Source organism: Rhipicephalus microplus, chromosome 7, assembly GCF_043290135.1.
Source record: "Rhipicephalus microplus isolate Deutch F79 chromosome 7, USDA_Rmic, whole genome shotgun sequence".
Classification (NCBI taxonomy): domain Eukaryota; kingdom Metazoa; phylum Arthropoda; class Arachnida; order Ixodida; family Ixodidae; genus Rhipicephalus; species Rhipicephalus microplus.
Genome location: NC_134706.1, coordinates 106,668,216 through 106,684,372, shown reverse-complemented (window position 1 = coordinate 106,684,372; position 16,157 = coordinate 106,668,216).

Here is a 16,157-nt window from a genome sequence, read left to right as displayed (position 1 = left end):
CACTTATACCGAATTTGGTATTATGGGACGTGAATGGATAACGAAGGTACGATGCTGGTGCCACCATGATAATCATGAGATGCGTGCCATGTAACAATATGACTACATGCCACACTGATGATGCGCTCGCGGCCGTTTCACTAGCTTCACGTATGCCAGAATTGGTATTACGCGAAGCTAATGGATAAAGAAAGTATGCGACTGGTGCTAACATAATAATTATGAATGCGTGTCATGTGAGCACATGACTACATGCCACAGTCAAGGCGCCAATACATTTTGACGTGACGTGGTGCGCGTGCTCGCCGGCGTTCATTTCGTCCGTCAATTTGGCATTGCCAAGCCGGGCCTACCATATACTTGCAGGCACGCTCCGCGCTGCGTTGCTTTGACGCATGCGCGTTTCAACGCGTCCAGCGTCCCTCCATCACGAAAAGTGTGAGACGCAGTGTTGTCTGGGTAACGCATCGGCGCGAAATGCAGCATGTCGCATTTAGCACCAGTTGCCGTCAGGCCGACGGACGCTGGTCACGCCTGGCGTCAGACTAAAAAATGCTGACGTTTTGCTAACGTAGCAATGCTGTGCCCAGCGTGCGCGCACGTCAACGCTACATTGGAGTATATTGGGCCCTTCATGATGGGCTCGTGGCAGATTCGGTAACTCCACATATACCCAATTTGGTATCACGTGACGTGAATAGGTGACGATCGTAAACGACACATCTAAACATAATAATGATGCTACGAAAGTCGTGTACGGCATCAATCACCTCCACCTCGTAACGTTGTGCTTATTTCAAAGTGGCTTGATTTGATTGATCTGTGGGGTTTAACGTCCCAAAACCACCATATGATTATGAGAGACGCTGTAGTGGAGGGCTCCGGAAATTTTGACCACCTGGGGTTCTTTAACGTGCCCCCATTTCAAAGTGGCTTGTCAACAGTTCTCATTCGCGCTACGCATATCATTGATTCTTACTGTACGTAGGATCCGCCAATTTTTTTTAGGAAAATCAGACCTCATATATTTTGTTTTTAAATGATTTAAAACTAAGTCACAATTGCTACACGAATCCATAATGTTCCTCAATGCTATGTTCAGCCTTTAGGCAAGGATAGTAATAGATTTATCAGATGAAAATATGGTAGTGAAGCCAGCGTATAAGAGGCTATGCTCGCGATGGAGGAGTTCAGAAAAACTGGAAGATCAGTATTACATAAAATGAAAAGCACAAGACTTAAAGTGATCTTTGTGGTAATGCTGGTTATTGCGCATAGTAGCCTAATATGCGTCCGCTACGTGTACTGCATACTGCCTATCAAGTAAATGGTTTTTTAGAAATGTTAGCGCAGGGCCAGTTATGCACTGACATTCTAGTTTATTCATGGGTAATCGTGTTAAGAGCTTTAGTGACGTGATGGAGCCGCCCAGGGAGACACCGACTTTCCGTGTATCGCCGACTGAAGACCGATAAAGCAGGCAGAAAACGTACGCATGTGTCATGACCTTCACGACTTATGGGGGCTTCTAAATGGACGCTCTGTTCATCACAATCACTGTACATTGAGTACTGCTGCAATCTGACCTCTCGTTTACTGGTCACAAATTCGGCTAGATAACAAGTGCGTCTTGTACAAGCCGACCACCGCCTTCTTTGACTTCACGGCCATAGGATAATGAGGATCACATATGCACGGAGCCAAATTCTGAGAAGCCCACGTATACTTATATTTTGGAGTTCGTTAAAGAAAAACCCCGCAGCTGGTCGAGGTTTCCATGGAGCCCAACTACATTGTGCCTTACGTCGATATATTTGTTTCGGCTCGTAAGACATCACACATCACCATAAATTCCTAAAGCACCTATAAGTGCTCAGTCCTAAATACTTGCGAATAAAAGCCCATTTGTCCATCGAGAAAGAAGCTAATGAACAAAACGGAATAAACGCTGTGAAAAACGGTACGCCGGTTTAAGTATATTATACAACGTGCCATGCTGTTTTTCTTTTTCTACAATACCCAGATTTAATGTAACTTATTTGAAAAATGGCCACCGCCCACTCACGGTACATCCGCTCAATCATACAGGAGTGGCCCTTATTTTTCATTGTCTAGCACACGCAGTTTCCTCCTCGTCAGTGAAACGCAATTAGGAGTGTCTCAAATTACCCGCAAGGCATTGCCATTTTTAAAAAATGGCTACACCTTAAAATTTCATGGTCTACATTCTTCTCTCGTAAGTAGCAGGCAGAAAATTGAAAAGTGACATTTTATCTACCAAGTACTCGAATACGGGTCGTTTGATCTAATTTCCGCTGCAACAGAACTTTTATACATTGACGCAGAGTTAATGTGCAAATACGAGAAGGGACTATGGCAGGCTTTCCATTTAATTTCCCACCTTTATGATACTCCCTGACCGAATATCTCAGTATCGAGCTACGCTTTTTAATTAGGCAGTATGGTAGAGACAAGTATGGGTAGAAAGTTATTGCGCACATATACATGTGCGTAAAAACGTAATGCACATATCTCTATCACAATGATAAAATGACAATTTCAAAAACTAATTAATATTTGTATTATATTATTATTTACAACATTTCAGTTTTAGCCGTAATATCTTTTTTTTGCAGTGTTAATTTACGTTACAGGCCCCACTTTGCAGGCAATGTTTTCTAACAAGGCACGTAGTTACATTACATGCAACATTTTCTATATTCCTACTCTCTTTCTTATTCGTTACTCTTATCATTACAATTTGCTCGTCGATTTCATGTTTTAGGTGAAAAGATACCAGAGTAACGCAACGGGCCTCGGTGAATGAGAGGAGATAACTTCACAGTTCTCCTTTTCTTGAATAATTGAATAATTGATATGTTGGCTTCAACATCTCAAAATCACCACATGAATATGAGAGACGCCGCGGCGGAAGGCTTTCGAAATTTCGAACACCTGGAGTTTTTTAATGTGCACCCAAATCTAAGCACACAAGCCTACAGCAATTTTTTGTTCTCTTTTCCTTGGTTTCGATGAAGAATAACACTGAACACACGAACTAGAGGCTTTGCATGCTCTTGTTCGCGGGCTTAGTGCATTCATGGTGTAAAATGCAACGCCCTGTAAAACTAGGTTTATGCTTTTACGCCTCTTGACTAGGACGGGTAACGAGTCATGCTGTGGACTAAGACTGTGTAGTAGTTGAAACCACTCAGAGTACTCTAAATTAGGCCTAAATCTAAGTAAAAAGACAATGCCGCATTGCGAGCCATTCGTAAAGAGTCCCCGTGGTTAGGAGTTTAACCTAAGTCCTCGAGTAGTTAGCTGCTTTGGCTCGACGCCTTACCTGCTCATATCCATTGGTGCATGATTGATATGTGTTGTTTAGTTGAATCGAGTGTATTTTATTGCGGATTGAAAATGGGATCAGATTCATTAGAAGAAAGATGCAACTACAAGAACGCATTTATTGGTTTACTATTACAGCTGAGCTCGAAGGAATATGAGAGAAAAAATGCCACTAAAGTGTAGATAGGTGATGGGATTCTTCAAAGAGCATTGAGTGGATGATTAAATACGAAGCATTTCTTAGCAAACTTCGGCAACTTTGAGCGTATCTCTCTATCTCTTCAGCCATCTACGACTTTCAGCTCTCCTGGCCGTTTCGATAATTGTATCGATACCAAAATTGGTATGACATATCATGACTGTATGACGAGCGTAAACAACTAGTCATAACATGAAAATCATGATATGTATGTCATGAGTGTCATGATTCACATTTCATAGTCTTGCTGCTCATACGGCGGTTTCGTTCACATGAATTGTTGCAAAACAGGTGTGGTATGAATTGACTGCATTGCGAGTACAAGCGACCAACCCTAAAAAGAAAATCATGACATGCGTATCATGTATTATGACTACACGCGAAACTCATTATGCGCTCGTGCCCGTTTCGCTAGGTTCACGCATACCAAATTTGGTATTACGAGACGTGAATTATGACGAAGGTATGTTGCTGGTGCAAACATGATAATCATGACACACACCTCATGTAAAAACAGGACAAGATACCACGCTCATGATGTGCTCACGGTCGTTTCGCTTGCTCCACTTAAACCAAATTTGGTATCACGTGACGTGAATAGACGACGAAGGTAAATGACACGTCCAAACATTAAAATAATGATATGCGTATCATGTAAAGCATGACTACATGCTACGCTCATAGCTGCGCCGGGGCTGTTTCACTAGTTCTATAAATACCCTATTCGGTATTACGTGACGTCAATGTACGACGAATACAACTGGGAAGTCCAAATATGATAATCATGATATGCATTTATGTGAAACATGACTACGTTCTGCGCTCATAGCACGCTCGCGGCCATTTTTGTAGCTCCAGATATGCGAAATTTCGTATCAGGTAACGTTAGTAGATAAAAAAGGTAATGATGGCACGTTCGAACGTGATAATTTAGAAATGGAAGTCAAACAGCATAATTTAGCTCCACCTCCTAACGTTGTGCTGATTTCAAAATGACACATCAGCCTTCCTCGTTCGGTCTTCGCATATCATTGATTCCTACTGTACGTAGCATCTGCGAACTTTTTCATTCAAGAATCCTGTGGCCATGGCCACCATAACCTATCAAAAATAAGGGACACAGTTAGCATGTACAGTCGTTACTAACCTTAATTATGATCTGGTGCCTTCAAAGGTTATCTTAAAAATTTCTTCTACGTGGCGGGCAACTGCAGAGTAAAAAAGTGTAGGTAATAATTTCGATGTACTCAGTTTTAACTGACATCATGTCGACACTTCACTTTAAGGCGAAAACTGGAAAATATGCACATAAATCAAGAAAAAGCAAGAAATTTGCTGTTGAAAACTAAGGAACCGCAATTTTTTATAACACTCCTTCATTTTGAAAATGAAGGAGCAAAAACTAACAAACTGTACCCAAGTGTTTTATCTTCTTTTGTACAGATTGTATATTCCGACGACCTAAATTTGGAAGAAAATGTGGAAGCACCCCAGGTGGTCAGAAGTAATTCGGAAAGCACCAATAAAGTGTCAAATGCTCACTCTGCGTAACGAAATACATGGGAAATATACAGCGAAACTGATAAAAATTAGGATATAAAAATTAGGATGACGCAAAAAATATTCAGTTGGACAAAACATAGACAACCTGGTATGGTAATAAATTAACTCGACATGTTTAACACCAAATATTCAGAGAAAAATTATGAGAATGCTTGTGCTCCTGCTTTGGAGCTTCTTGTGCGACGCGGCGCAAGTTAATACATTCCTATATCAAGCCTACGCGAGGCTCGCGGCACCGATGACCGCGCTTTTCACTGGTTGAACTTGAACTGCAGTGTGCCGGAGCACTCGGAATTCTTTCGTGGACCACGTATTTTTCCGGAGATGCACCCAGTAGCCCTTATCTTTTTCTGCAAATGTGGGAAAGCATCGGCGGCGCTGTTCCCTCATGGTCGGTTGGGAGAAGTTCTTCTTTATAGGCACAAGGTCACTCTTCCTTCTACAAAATGGCCCGCGAGCGAGAATCGCAGACATTTGTGACACACCGGTTAAACAACCTTGCGGGCTGGTTGATTCGTTGCTGAACACATTTCTAAAAAATTCGGAAACAGCTGGCAGTCTGCGCTTCCGGTGTTCCGAAGGTTTTCCTTATTGCGTCTTCGTCTTTGCGAGCAGTTTAGGAAGTTTTTGAGTGAAATACTAGTGAAATAAAAATTAGAGATGATTAGTTTGCCGAGAACTAAAAGCGCTTTGTACCTAACAAGTTAGGCGAGTAGAAGCTTCTATTTTAAAATTGAACTTTTTATCCAAGAGAAGTCAACCTTCATCATTTCATCAGAGAGTGCAACTTTATCATTTCACCGTTTATGTTTTTTGCTGCTTTTTCGCAAACACCTATCATAGGCCATTCACACAGTGGCCAGTGCGCCCTAAGTATGTATTAATCAAAGCCTGTGTTTTGATAAGGTGTAGTGCTCTAAATATTTGGAAATTCGGAAATTGCAGTACAATGCGCAGTTTGATGTAAAGAAACTAGTTATACTAAGAAATCGAACTCTACGTGAGTTCTCATTAGGTCTCTTTTATGAAGAACATCTTTAGCCACTGCTCTTTGAAACAATGTGATGGCCGAAAACCAATGAATAATAATAACATCGGCAAGAAATAACTTATGTGCAGGGCTTATTGCATATTTTTTGTATTTTCTTAAGGAGGGTGAAAAGTCGACATACTCTCTGGTATTTTCATTTAAATGCGGAATCGGATACGGCAAAAATGACTGTGCAGTAGTAAAATGCATTGAGGCGTAAAGAGCAATGAACATGTATATTTTTTCATAAAGTGGGCTGGCGGTGTGGTCTTCGTGGCTTCAGGTGGCGATTCGGAGACCCTCGACTCTTGCAGAATGCTTGGGCTGCCGGACGGCCACAAGGTGATCGTTTAGACCGGTGTTTTCTGCGAAAATCTTCGACGTGGATTTTATTGGTTCCAAATTATTGCTCACACAGAAAACTTAACTAGCAGAATACCAAATCTTATGTCTGAATACCGATATAGCAAAACGGATTTCTTTGAACTGCGCAAAACATAAAATTATGCTGCATAGCTTGAACACTGAATCTTTCTCTTTCTCTGTACTTTTTCTGTCGGCTATCAAATTGAAGCATCGCTCGTAGGCACGTGACTTATGGTAGCAAATGCAAACAAGAGGAGGCAGCCCAAAGAACGAAGATGCCTCATATGAGCTCTTGATGATGCTAGCTTTTATCTAAGGCACACGACAAACCTCGAAAATAAGAACTACGCTTTGAAGACCTTATCGCTGCACCACTTAGAATGCTCACAAAATCAGGCGCCGAGTTGAGATTAAAAACTTCATAAGTAGAAGCTTATCACGTGATCAGAAGATGATTGATTGATATGTGGAGTTTAACGTTCCAAAACCACCATATCATTATGAGAGACGCCGTAGTGGAGGGCTCCGGGAATTTCGACCACCCGGGGTTCTTTAACGTGCACCCAAATATGAGCACACGGGCCTACAACAATTCCACCTCCAACGGAAATGCAGCCGCCGCAGCCGGATGCGATCCCGCCACCTGCAGGTCAGCAGCCGAGTAGTTTAGCCTCTAGACCACCACGGCGGGGCCACGTGATCAGAAGACATATGAACGTCAAAAGGCGCAACAGCAAAGAAATGTTTGTCCATTAGGTTGGCCACGCCAAAATTTTGCACCGACATTTAAGGCAAGCCTTCTAAAGGGAAGAACCTTTGATTTTTTTTGTCTCTAACAAACGCAAAGGCCAGTCGTCTCGCAGGCTGTAGCCACAGACTCCAATAATGGAAAAACCCTGTTGTGTTCAAACTCCAAGTGTTGCACTCAGATGCCGGCTGCTTGACGCGTGCCCCTATTGATTGCTACGTGAAGAAAAACATACAACAGCACTTTCCTGGCAACTCTATTCGCGCAAGACTGCGCCGAGTAGCAGTAGGAAAAGGCAGAACTGGCCAAATTTCTCGTGTGCATGGAATGCAATACCGATGTCGTTCCGAGAGTATACAGACGTGATTGCCTTTCTCTCGGTCACGAGTTGGCGTGGTGGTGAGAATTGTTTTCAACTTCACTCCAATTACATCTTTGTTATGCTTTCAACATTGCGTCCTGTAGATGTGCAAGCTATATGCGTGATGACGCAGCTACTTACAGCACACCCTAAATATTTTATTAGGCTCATGAGGATACAAAAAAAAACTTCTGTTGGCGTTGTCTCACTGCTGACGTAAACCATTAAGTAAGCACTCGACCTAGATTGTCAGCATTAGAAGACGTTACCACCAGCTAAGCCAGCCGCACTTCTACAGCCAAACAAATCGCCTCACTCAATGTTCCTGCAAACCGGAAGTATGTGGAGCCGTAGGTGACGTTGATTTTTTGAAACAATTGTGTAATTACGCATTCAGAGATCGTCAACTGGTACGCCAAAACAAGGGCCCTGCTTAAAAACGTTTCCGCTGAGGTAACCCAGTTCTTCTTTGGGAATGTAAATATACGCCGTAGCGTCACCTTGGTTCTCGTCATCGAGTGAGGTACGCTCTTTGTTTCATTTTCAAATCAGGCAATCTTGAGACATAGCCAGACAAGTCACCCTAGGACGAGCCACCTTCGACATTTTACGATAACATCAAACACGAGACGAAGGAAGCCACTTTTCCCCATTAGACTTTCGCATACAACACGTCCAAACAACAAATGACGCAGATGATTCCATTCAAGTGGCCTCCAAAAGAAGACCGACAATGATGCTAGACGCATGCTGCCCGACGTCAAAGACGAAGAGAACCTCTACGTCGTGCATTTTTCTGCACCGCGTTCAAGACCGCGGACAGCTCATCTTTCTACGTACTACGATATAAAAAAGAACTGACGGCCGGCATTAAAACGTTCAACGACACCACATAGAAGACCAGCCTGGTGATCGTGTTTGTATCTTGATGTTTACACGCCGATTGAGACTGAACTTCGAAATGTTGTAAGAAGCTAAGTTACCGTTGTGGCTATAATAAGACGTGAAATGTCACGGTACCAGGACAAACAAATTCTGCACAACTCCCAGGATACACGGTCAGTAATACCAGAGTCATTTGTTTTTCAATTTTTTAGTGGTCCTGAAGCTCCACCTTAATTCAATGGGGGACGATTAACGAGTTCTGCAAATATTGCAAATATTTACTGGTCCTGAAGGTCCACCTGAACTCTATATAGGGGAGCTTTGTGCGCTCAAAACGGAGGCTACGCATTGGCACTGCGTCTACGCAGTAGGCGTCAACAGAGGGTAGCCAGTGCAGCAACAGGCGAGTGCCACACTGAGTGTATGGTGCGAGAGTCGTGCGCTTTCATATGAAGTCACGTGCCTTTCATCTATCGCACGTGCGGTTTCGTATAAAGCGTACGTGCGAGAAACACGTGCGCTTCATATGAAAGTGGGTCACAACACAAAAAAAAGCCGCTGAAAATTAGAAAAAAGGCATTGGCACGGTTTTTTCGTTATTTAAAGCTTACAAAAGTAACATACGAGTATGACAGGTGAAAGAGAGACTTAAAGACATACAAAGGAAATTGAAAACGTCCAAAATCAGAAAAATAGTTAATGCTGTCACACATAAAAATGCGCAAAATTTGTATAAATGTTATCGCATTCTTCGTGGGATTCGCATAATCACGCTCTTGTAAGGTGATAAAAAAAATTAGGTCGGTGGTTGGCTGAATGGTCGTGTTCACTGAACTTAGCAGTGCCAACAAAACGCCTACACCAAAAGTTGCTTTAATTGCCTTAATATATATATATATATATATATATATATATATATATATATATATATACGTAACTAGTATTATGAAAACGCAAGAAAAATAATAAAAAAAGACTCCGGTAGGCGGAATCGAACGTCCAGTTTCTGAATTGTGAGTTCGAGGCGTTAGCCACTGAGCCACGAAAAAGCACTGCCTTCAGCGCCCAAATGCAAGCCATTTTATATCTACCACTGACCCCTGGAGATGGCCATCTTGTGGCAGCTGCTGTGTTTTATGCATTACCATCGAGATGGTCCCATGAGCACACGTCACCAGATCGCCAGGACGCGATGGCGCACGCTCTCATAACCCAGGCGTACATTGCTCCGCGAAAGGGACAATCGTATGCTTTATGCTTTTAATAGAGTGATTCCATTGTAGTTAGCCGGCGCAAGAAGGTCACCGCGCTCGTTGCACAGTCTCCGTTTGTGAAAAGGGCATGCTTTCCAGGCACAGCGAAGTAACCACTGAGGCGCTTATTCGCGCTCATCTCAACCTGTGAGTACGTTTCGTGTGACATTTGTGCGTTAGAAATGCGGATAACGTTTTGAGCTGCTTGTTATGCTTCGCGTTACCATCCAGTTTGTTGCTACCGCGCTTATTGCTTCGCCTTTGCGGCAAAGCTGGGACATCTTGATTGTTCTTGATGTGAACTTCTGTCCGCTTACTAAAGCAATAATAGTGCTTCCTATAGTTTTATATTTGCCGTGTATTGTCTTTTTACTGTAGCCATGCATTCACTTCAGGGCATTTCAAAAGTTAGTGGAGCAAGGCTCTCTCCTTACTGTAATGTTGCCACAAGATTCATGGAACGTGCGTGTTTGTTTCAGCTATTGACCTGCTTAATTTACATGACTGAGAGAATAAAGGAAACTGAAGGCATGCTGTAAGACCACCACTAATGTTTTTCGAGCTTTTTTTCTTTATTGTGTCTGATGTCCCATTTGAAGCCCTTCGTATGACATCAGTATCCCTACACTGATCTGTGTCACTGATCACAGTGGACACTTACATTGAAGGTAGCTGACGGCATCGAAACAGCTGGCTTTGAGCACTCCAGCAGAAAACCATCCTTCTTTGACAGCCCTCTGTCGTTCTTAGCGAGCTAAGTCCATGACACAGGGCTGGATGCAAAGCTGAATAAGCCTCCACAAAGAAGTACAATTTAATGCAGCTATCCTCGCCCAATACCTGGGTAAGAGGCTGCTTAATGAAATGAAATGTGTAGTGGAGAAAATCAGGTCCTGTTTTGTGAGGTCTAGGTATTTGTCCACCGGAAGACATACTACGACATGCGTAAGGTTTAACTGTTTCTGAAGTTACTTTTACTGTTCTAATCTAACGTAAAGGTTCAAGAGCACCTCATTTTTTCCCTTCGATTCACACACTTGATAACTAAGTTACTTATGGTAATAATCTAACATTACATGCCTGCGCAACACTTAATACTCTTCTGCCGCTAGTAAAGAGAAAGAAGAAAATGAGGGAAAAGCAGGGAGGTTAACCTCTCTCACTACTGCACTAAACAGATTGTTTTTATTATCGGCAGTAATGTATTCTGACCACGGCAATTCCTCCATTGTCACTCCAGCTCTGCTTACACTTGTAGATGAAGTTGCCTTCACAATATTTCAGAGCACGAAATAATGAAAAAAGAAATTTTCCGAAAAAACACTCATTGAGACTGAGAGGGCACACTGGAGCATCCTATGGTCATTTAAAGTAGGTGCGTTGTATTTTTGTCACTACTACTGGAAAGAGGAACGGGCAGTAAACGAAACCTACAGATGTAAAGGCTAGAATTGAATTAAACTTCCAAATCTCAGGACTACAATCTTTTGGGCTAGTTGGTGGCCCCAAAACTTGTCGCCTCATTTGAATATCATGCTTGCTGTTAGTTTTCAGTGAATTCGTGGCTGTTTGTTTTAGCCTTAAATCACTTATACTTCTTGCCCGTCGTGAAATCACAGACTTCATGTGTAACCGGTCTAGGAACAGTGTTGTTAAAAACAGAATTTAAAATAATGCTTGTACTGGATTTTCTTCCACAATATCTGCTTCGTTCTCTCAAACTTTCGTTAAAGCGATTCTTTGCTTGCCGAATATAAAAGAGAGGGCAATGATGTTTCTCTGACCAAGTTTATGATCAGCTTTAACAGCATGCTTATCACTACAGGAGCACCCTGCTCATGTTGTTTCAGCGCCAAGGCTTAAGCGCTGTTAGGAGCGCACAACTGTTGAGAAAAAAAAGAGACAGCTTTGCCGCAAACACGAAGCAATAAATACGATAGCAACAAACAGGAACGTCACGGCGAAGAAGGGCAAGCAGATCGAAACGTGCCCCGTGTCGCTCACTCACAAATGACACGCAAAACATACTCACAGGTACAGATGAACTCGAATAAGTGTCTCATAGTAACTTCGCTGTGCCTGAAAAGTGAACCTTTTTCGCAAATTGAAACTGTTCAGCTAGTTCAGTGACACTTGTGCGCCCGGTAACTACTACAGAATCGTTCCCGCGATAGCCCAAGGCGTATAATTTTTCCTACCATGAAATAAGTGAGCACCCCGTTCTTATGGGCACTGTATCTTGACCTTGAGGATAAAGTTGGTGGAAGATGCCCCCTGTGTGTTTTTGAACAATAAATGTTTGCAGCGTGCGCGTTAACTGAAAGTGCACTGCGGGTCCCTGTGTACAATCGGTGTCTTCGATCTGCCACTATCCATTAGCTGCGATTGACATGTTTCAGGAGTAAACACCGGTTCACCACTGCGTGCTATACACCTCCCCATGTTTCTTTCCTGCGCAACAAAGCGATGAGAGTGAGCATAAACTTCACTGCCAGTGCAAGCGTTAGTGCCAGTCGCTTCGAATTTATACATGGCTCTCTTTGCGCGAAAAAAGAGCTGGCGTAATTTTTTTCCGCCTATGCGGATAATTCGCGTCCGCTTTCTAAATCCACGTTCAGTAAGAATGCGGCCCAAATGAGTTAATGCCTCGAAATTCGGCCACCACAGCGATTTCTGAAACCATTCATGTAGAGTGCAGTTGGAGGTATGTCACCTGCTTCATTGCTTCCTGTGCTCTATCACCCCACGTAGAGTGGTGGGAGCTAAGCAGGGAGGAGCGGGGAACAAAAGTTACGCCAGGCGTGGGTCGTGACCTCGAGCAATTTTTTTTTAAGGGCGAAGCTCCATATAGCGGCACCCGTTCGTCCCGCGTCCCGTCGTAGTATGTAACCAGTCTTACGCTTTGACCTGCAAGGTGGTGCCAAATATAACATTTAGACCTCCAAAATGTTGCCGGTGAGAGATTTCTTCTGTGTTGTTTAACAATAAAAAATAGTGCTCAATGTACATGCCAATGGCTGCTAATGGGAAATGAGAGACAGGAGCATTCGGCTTTCAGTCAACGCGCACGCTGCGATCCCCATTAGCAGCCATTGGCATGTACATTGAGCACTATCGGACAAGAAAGGGTTGCTACATTATACTCGCTGGGTGTAACCTCCTTAGTTTTAGAAAGGTTTAGCGAGCGTTGAGCCGCAGGGCCATGAATACAATGAACTAGTATATACCGTGAATTAGTTCGAGGTGGTTAAAGGGGGGAAGCAGATACGAAGCGCAAGCCGTAAGAAATTAAAAGCTGAATCCTCCTGTCTCTCATTTCACATTAGCAGCCACTGGCATATACATTGAGCACTATCTGACAGGAAAACGTTGCTACGTTATACCCACTGGGCGTAACCTCTTTGGTTTTAGAAAGGTTTAGCGAGCATTGGGCCGCAGTGCCATGAATACAGTGAACTAGTATATACCATGAACTCAAGGTGGTTGAAGGTGAGAAGTAGACCCGAAGCGCAAGCCGTAAGAAAGTGTGCGTGTGCCACCTATCGTTTAGTCCTTGGAAAATCCACTGAATGGCGGTGCTCCTATATGGGGAATATATGATAAAAATATGCGAGATGGTAGGACTTGGAGTGTTGAATAGATGGACGAACGGACACGCAGACAGATGCATGGATGGACGCATGAACGGACGCAGGCGCGGATGCATGAACGAACGCAGGGACGGGCGCACGAACAGACGCATGGACGGTCACATAGATGTACGCATGGACGGACGAAGGCTTCGCTCCACTTTCCATCATTCACTCCGTGGATATGCTGCAAACTTTTTTTTTTGGAAAGCGTGGCTCACATCCGGTGTGATGAATTGGTCATGTCAATGGGTTATGAAGGGGGGTTATATGGTGTGTTCATTTGTGAATATGGCTTCATTTCTAGGAAGAAGGGAACGCTTTCAAGCTGACATGGAAAATGAAATGTAAATTTCATGCGAAAGGCTGTGCCATAATATTCAGCACACCTGTTCTCTTGAGCCTCGACCATCGATCGGCAGCGTTTTCTTACCATACCGCAGAAAGTCCTGCAGGGCCCGCAGCTTGAGAGGTGTGAAAAGCTTGACGACACTCAAGCTTTTGTTGCTGAAGAACATGCTTAAAGATAATAACAACCGTCGGCTACCTACTAAATTCTAATTCTAATCATAATACTAAATAAAGAAACCTATAGTGGACAAAAAATACATGAATGGCCCACGGGCTGCTACCTTCCCGCTGGGGGCCCGTAGCTCCCCATGACTTTTTTTGGTAGGCCGCATGTGGCACACGAGCCACGTGCTTGAGACCCATAGCTTAATGAGACTTTCAAGTGAAACAGCGTATCGATAGAACCCTAGTGTCAATATTTTTGCCATTTTGTGGTTGTTAACAGGGCAGAGAAAATGACGATTTTTTTTATTAGGTTCACGCTGTATTCTTCAAGGTGAGCCCACAAATTTCAAACGCTATTACTGAAGACATTTTCTGAATAAAATTTATTAGGTACAATTGAGATCTTTTTTTTCCTATGACCGAGTAGACATTGTCAAAATCAATGAAGTCCTGGCGTTTGGTGCTGTAATTTTACCGTGTCTTCGCCAACCACACTTGGTTTTCAAGCATATTCTTGGTTACGACGAGTGTGCTCGCCATAAGAGTAATGTTTTTGCCGTTGTTACTTCATAATTGCTAATGTCCAAAGTATGTCCTTTTCGTTTAGGGTCTCTTTAACACGCTTACTGGCTTATGATATCGCTGAATACAAACAGCTACTTTTGTTTTCGGAGTCAAAGGGCACACCTCGCAAGAAAGGCGATTTTTTTATTCTTCAGCCTTATTCTGCTTTGCATAATAGGCAATGGTAGTGGAAGTTGAAGGGAAAAAAAACATTCTCGCCATCATTTACCCCTATCCTATCATTAATTCGTTGCGTGATTTCTCGCTGCAGATATGCATATTTAAATTATAAAACGAAACTTTCCATGATCGGTAAGTAAACGCTCTGTGCAAGAATGAATGTTGCTTGGTGCGAGAAAGAATAAATGAAAGCTTTCAGGTCTACAAAAGCACAATATCATGCCTATATTCAGACACCATAAAAAAGGGGTAAACAATTCCACAATCTTGGGTCGCCTGCAAAGTGTTCTACGGAATATAAAATGCGAAATAGAGGTACAGTTTCTCCGTCTTCGTGTGTTTGTAAACACACGAAGACGGAGAAATACGGAGACGGAGACGGAGAATAAATTGCAGGTCTTCCAGGTGTCCCGGCCACGTGTATGCTCTCTGCTTATGGTGAACTTAAACACAGAATTTCATACGATCTGTCCTATTGAAGTTCGGCTGCAGACATGTCGTTTGTTACTCCATCACAGCTCTGCTACTTCCCACCAAGCGGCACGTGGCAGAGCAAGTAAACTTGTCCGTCACAAACATCTGCCGCGCCCTAGTAGTTCTCAAACCTAAAGTTGGTCGAGTTGTCAGCTCTTTGTCGGTTTTCATACTCTCTGTACTAGATCCTAACAGAGATTCGTTCTAAAGGGCCGCAGGGCGAATGCTAAGGTGCACGTGCCTCATTCCTTCTGCAGCATCAACAGAAACTTCAAAAGCGAGTTCCATGAAAAGTTTTGATGAAACGATGACCTTCAATTTATCAATCTCAGCGCGAGTCCAACAAAAATTGTGGGCCATTTCCCGAAGGGAAGCCTGCTGGGATTCGATGCAGCAGCGGTGCGCACGACGTTCACCCGGTCGAAACAGGCGTCAACGTGGGGGCTGGAAAAAACAGTTTGAAGCGAAACTTGGTGTAGCGTTTGCTGGAGTAAACGTTTGTTTGAAAAGCAGACACGGGAGGCGCGTTGAGTTTCGTCTAATGGCATCTTCGACTGGCGACACCAATGGCGTTTTTATGGCATTCGTGCCGTGCCGTACAATCGTCTGGGGACCACGCGTGTGGTGCCACATGTTTGGCTGTGCCGGCTACGACACGAATGCACGCCACGGCGACACCGCGGAGGTCGACGATGAAGCGTGCTGTCAGCCCATCAGCCTGCGCGTGCTGGCAGACGACGCGGTGACGTTCCATGATTTCAGGCGTAATTTACAGCTGGCGCTGCCACATAACACGACCGGACTGGACAGAAAAAACGTGCGTGAGCTTAGTTCGTCCAACTATACTCGCCCAAGCCTACTTTTGCTGCTAAGATTCTTCTGGACACCGAATGCGATGCGAACATTACCGCACCCTTCGTCCAGTTAGTACAGAATCGATGCAGCACAACCACTTGGAGAACGAATGCGCACCCACTGGACATGTAGCGTCTCGCAAGTGTCTCTCATTGTCTGATTTTCTATTGTTTCCTCTCATATTAC